This window comes from Sceloporus occidentalis, unplaced genomic scaffold (genome assembly GCF_023333645.1).
Source record: "Sceloporus occidentalis isolate IW3139 unplaced genomic scaffold, rSceOcc1.0.p SCAF_78, whole genome shotgun sequence".
NCBI classification, from domain to species: domain Eukaryota; kingdom Metazoa; phylum Chordata; class Lepidosauria; order Squamata; family Phrynosomatidae; genus Sceloporus; species Sceloporus occidentalis.
In genome coordinates, this window is record NW_028317058.1 from 778,203 (window position 1) to 784,357 (window position 6,155).

Below are 6,155 nucleotides of genomic sequence, written 5' to 3' on the forward strand. Positions count from 1 at the left end.
CTGCGGCGGTGAGTGAGGGGCGCCGAGGGGTTGCTGAAAACTTCACGAGCAACCGCTCGCCGCCCCTGCCCGGGACTTAAATTAAAACACCGTTTTTTTTGTTTTAACTTTATTTAACATCCTCCATGTTAAATAAAGTAAAAAAAACCCTTTATTTAACATGGAGGATGTTATATAAAGTTAAAAAAACAAACTAAAAAACCCTGATGTTTTAATTTAAGTCCCGGGCAGGCGCCCCTGTTGCCATGGAGGCCTGTGGTCGCACACCCCTAAGGCCGGCCTGCTGACCTTGGTATGGCCCACGGCTGGATATGCACAGCCACATGCGATGCTTTTATGTTCAGGTAGCGTGCAGCTGGCCATATCTAGCCAATGATCCAGCCCAAGCCTCCTTTAGACGTAAAAAAAAAATCCAAAGCAAAGTATTAGGGGTGCTGTTGGCAAACAGGGCCAAGTTAATCAGCAGGCAAAAGGGGCACATTTCCAAGGCTCACCAGCAACGGGGCCAGCCAGACCTGGCCCTTATATGTCAGTGGGTCCATGGGACCCAAGTAGCACTTTGACAAGATTGGCAGTTTACAGCCACAAGCCATGTTCTTTTGGGATTCTTGAAGAAAGAAAAATGTTTGTACAGCGTGGATTTGTGAGTGTGTGTATGGGGCTGGATATGTTAGCTTGTATGAGCATTGATGTGTAAGTGTGTGTATGAGCATGGATGTGTGTGTGTGAGGTTTCCTGGGGAGAAGATTTCCGGCACTCAGCATTACAAGCCGGCACCGAGACCGAACAGGGAGACTCGCAGCTGGACTGCTGAAAGGTAAGTACAAGGGAGGGGCGGCAGGGACGGAGGGAGAGGAAGGGTAGATAATGGGGGGGGGGGCGGCAGGGACGGAGGGAGAGGAAGGGTAGATAAGGGGGGGGCGGCAGGGACGGAGGGAGAGGAAAGGTAGATAATGGGGGGGCCGGCAGGGACGGAGGGAGAGGAAGGGTAGATAAGGGGGGGGGCGGCATTTTAAAATTCGCCCCAGGCGGCATTTTGCCTTGGGCTGGCCCTGTCATGAAACCATGCATTTAGTGCAATTAGTGCCCATGTTTTGGTTTCTCCAATCATTCTTGATGGCATATTTCCCTTTCAATTGGGTTTGTTGAAAGCCTGCAAGTATTTTAAATCAATGTATTTATTTATTTAGCTTCACTTTGGATAAATTCATTTCCTGGTAATGACATCCATCCCATGTGTTTCTGTAATTAGAGGCTTACTGCTGACTTTAACGCTTCTAGTGCCAAAGGGCTCTATATCGCAATATTTTCCACGATTCCGTGGTCCATAATAATAAATTAAAGCAGATTTAATTTCTTTGCCCCATTGACACAGGCCATAAAAACAGTCATGTCTTCCTTTACAAAACGAAATAGAGTCCCTGAAGCCTCCCTGGGCTCTGTATGGGTTTTCTGTGTGATGTTTTTGGAGTCTTGCTTCAGTACTATTGAGAGGCCAAGCAGTAGGGCCTCAATACTTAATGCTTAATTATGTTAAAACTGGGGTTCAGAATGATGACTTCAATATCTGGTCTGGTGACATCACTACAAGTGGATCCCACTATCCACAAAAAGGAATTGCTGGAATAATACTTCCAAAACATTGTTGGGAATGGAAATGAAATATGTATATTATTTATTACCCACTCCCATTGTGCAGGGACCAAGGACCTTTGTATATAAGACACAAAAGGCTCAATGCTCAATTCAAGTTGCACTCTTGAAACATTCTTGCATTATGAACTTTGACATTAGTAGAATATTTTATTATGAAAGTGATCTTAGATGTCAAATGATAAATTCCATTGTCCAGCTTGGGGCCGGTATGAAACGCGTCAGGTGTACTTTTTTTCTTTTATGTTAAACTATGAATAAAGCATATTGGGCCTGATGCATAGTATCTTATTGGAACCTGGCAACCGTTTGTAGGGTTTGTAGAGAAACAAAAAGACAAAAAGCAATGATAGTGTAGATGTTAAAAAACTGAAGGCTTTGAAAAAGGCCAATAAATGCACTCACACAAATGTTGTGATATTCAAGCTTCTCAAACCGTTTGTTGGGACCAGGATATGGCATGGCTCAGCATTTATCTTGAATTGAATGGTTTATTCCCACAACATTAAATAAGAATCAATAAAGTCTTTCTCAAGGGCCTGGATAAATTCTTTATGTTGAAATGTTGGAGATCTCACCAGCGTTTTCTACTACTCTGCCACTTTTTCTTGTATTGAGTACCAAATCCGAATGTAAGTTCTTTTTGGTCATTTGTTGTATTTGATAGTTTTACTTAATGTTTACTTAATACTTTTTGCATATATTTTTGGCTTTTTCTCCTGTTTTGACTGCATCTCCATTCACTTATTCTATATACCTGGTGGGCACAAGTTGGAGTATTTGCACCTATGCTTATGCATGTGTATTTTCATTTAAATATTTTTTGTTGTGCCAGTGTTCAACAGCCTAAACCTTGGCTAAGTCTAAAAAGTGGGCTCAGCAACAAGGTAAGCAAACTGGGGTGGTATAAATGAGGGGTATACAGGAAACTGTAAGTAAGGTTTGCTTAATCATTCTTTTGAGAGTAAGAAAACATAATGAATGTCACTTTAATAAACTTGTTTTAATTAAAATACATATCTTAATACACAGGAGTATAGATTTGTTAGGAGTCAAAATGCAAAAACAAGGCACAGCGTTTACCTTTGTGTGCAAATAAAATAATTCTAAATGCAATTGTAGCACGGAGAATTATTCGATATTGCTGTTTGATGCATGTTTCTGACTATATATTATATCTATACTTCAAGGGTAGATTTCTCACTTCTAACCAGCAGCTCTTGCACATTAACGTAAAGGATTATTAAGAAGAGGCATTCATGTATTCTGCAGCCACATCAATGTGCATCTTCCCTCAAGCACGTCTGGAAAAGCTTTCTTTCCTACCAAACTGTAACATCAAAAGCCAGTGAGACATCTGTAGCGCATTATCCAAAGCCATTGCCATCTCCTTAAGCAGGACTTACTTGGGATATGGGCTGCTTTCTTCCAGCTGGGTTCAAAAATGCAGGGAATGGAGCTATTGTCACAGTTTAGTGTTGCCATCGTTGGTTCTCAATATAGTAAAAGTCTTGGCTGTTCATAGAGGTGTTCTTTGCCATGCACAATCATGCTGTAGAAGCGCACTTTAATTCCTTGGAAAATTAAATTGAATAGATGGTAAATTTTATGGAAACCAGTCACAATGATAATTTTGGTTGTCTAGTCATTCTGCAGTTAGATGTCACCTTGGTTCTGGAAAGCCTATTCATGATAACCACATACATTGTGTGGTATGAAGGTAGGGAGACACCGGGAAGAGAAGGGTTATGCTACTGGGTCAGTTGCCCAACAAAACTATTTCCCTGTTTTGTCTTTGTAAATAAAATAAACAGAACTTGTGATAATACCCGTGTTTCACAAACAACACTAAATTCCAATGTGTGTCCCCAATCTGTTGAGCTGATGTCAGTATTTTATAGAGCGAACCAAGCTGTGTTGGGGAGAGGTGGAAAGCCGTGCACCTTACAGGTAGTAGTAGAAGTATTATTAATCACTCATCTACAGACACCAGACAAGCCAGAAGGCTTGTTTTTCCCTCAGAAATCTCATGGTGCTGCCTCAACCCCAATGGTTCTGGGTAGGCGAATGCAAATAAGGTCAACAATGATCACCTTTTGGCTTTATATCCACTTTATACATGGAACCCTTGAAAGTAATTGCCCTCTGTGCAAGACAGCCTTTAGACAAAACTTGGGTAAGAGGTGCAGTAGCCAGATCAGCACTCATGGACAGCTGTTTCGTCCTTAATGGGACTCGTCAGCACGAGGTTATGATACTGGCTTAATAATTGAGGCTTGGGGGAGCACGAGAAATACCAATAACCAGGTAAGCAGTGAAGGTGGTGAGCCGGTTCTGCCCACCATTTGCCTCGTGTGCAAATAATCTAAGAGTTGTTAATACTATTATTTCACTGACACTTACTTGGTCTTGGAGGTTGACGGAATTTTTTGATCTTATTAGGAGTGGGAGCTAAAATGCTACTAGACTTGGTGCCTATTGTATTGTACTAAACGCTGTGTAAATTGTTGGCGCTATATAAATAAAAGATAATAATAATAATAAAATTGCCCAGTAACATGAAAAGGCTATTAGACTTTCACAGTCATAACTTAATGACTGGAACATAAGCTACTTAGGAGAACAGTGGGGAACAGGGGAATTGGATCTACATAGTAATGCTAATTCCAGAGGCTGTAGTAATGTTTTCCTATTCCGATTAAGACCTTTCTGTAAATTTTCATTAATTTCCTGCATTATTTCCGATTCAGCCTATCTTCTCTTTTATCAGGAGACCTGGTGAGCACTTGGTGGAAATCCCTTTCTCTGAGCACAGATCAAAAGAATGTACATGGTCATATTTCCTTTTATGATATGATAGATTTTCATACTAGCTATCTCTCAAACTTTTTATGGGAAGGACAAAGTAACCCCAACTTGAGTAGCTCATCCCTCACTACCTAAGACCCTACCAAGATCTATTGAAATTTGGTTGCATTTTGGTGATGCTGCCTGAGATGACCTCTTGAGCCAGGCCAACATTTATGCATTTCATGACAAATTGGTGGCAGTCTGTTATATGAGTAAGCTCCTATCAATTTTCCCTGCTTTTGGCCTAAAGTTATTTTATGTTATACATCAGTCACATTGAAAGATGTCAGTAGAACATTTCTCATATAAAGTGTAATGCGTATGTATTTTCAAGGATTGGCAGACATGACATAACTCCCTAAATATTGTATGGATGGAAAACACAGCAGTTTTAGTGTCTGGCGTCCTGTAATCCAATAGTGGTCAAATATGCGCAAACATTTTTGGACTATGAGAAACAAAGAATCTGATTATATTAAAATGTCTGTTATACACATACTTAGTACTTGCAAAATTATTTTAGATTAACTCACAAAATGCTAAAAATCTACATTAAATATCCTTCATGCCGAGGCATAAAGAGCACATAGACGGGTATATGCCTATTCAACAAGGGGACAATGCTTCAAAACACAATTACACATACACACGTTTTTTCCATGTAGCATGTGAGTGGTGTCTTTCCACAGCCAGAATGGAAATAAAAAAATAGTCATGGAAATAGTGACACATTCTGTATTGTACCAGGACAGTGTACACAGCGGGGCTTACTAAGAGGTGTTGGTGATGACTTCTACGCTTTTAAATAAACAGTCCCTTTAATTGCCAAAGTGTCACACGGACTCACGGACACTACCTTTTCCCATCACTCTAAAGTTTTTCCCCTTCTGAAGAAGGATTTATACTGGATGTTTTTTTTAACCTCATATGTTGTTTTTTTATAATATGGAGAGTATAGATCAAGAGTGAGGCAGTTACATCCTCCATTTATCTATACCGTTCTAAGGAGTAACATAGACGTCGCCACTCTTTAAAGCAAATGTACCCAAATACACGTGTATGACAGCTAGTGAACCGTTCCATTGGTCACTGACTAGATCAAATTTTTCTCTAAAGTGTTTCCCCTTTTGGATTCATGCAGTTCATACATTCTGGGATCATGGAGATAAATGTGTGCACAGCCTTATCATGTGTACAGTTGTAGTTTATAGAGCTAAATGCTGTTAGCTGGGTAAAACATACTATTTTATCCATACATTGTGGTAATGATTTGGTAAATAAACTGTATACATTTACTTTCTTACATTTTTTATGATTTGGATGTTAATTGAGTCTCAGCTGATACCTTTTATTGGGCTAACATAGATGTTGAGTAACTTTGGCACTTCCAACTTGTCTTCTTGAGATGTCTCTTCCATTACATCTGAAGAAAAGATCTCTTAGTTCTCAAAAGCTTATATGAAGTGAGAGCTAACCTTATTTCTATACATCAGTGATGTACCAATACTTGAAAAGCCTTGTTATCACATACATGGGCATGAAAAAAGTCTGCATCCCCTATGACCAATCTTGACCTGATAGTCCTCATAGCTTTAGATATAGACAAATTAATTGTTTTATCTAAACAAACACATTTTTCACTGAAATGTCAA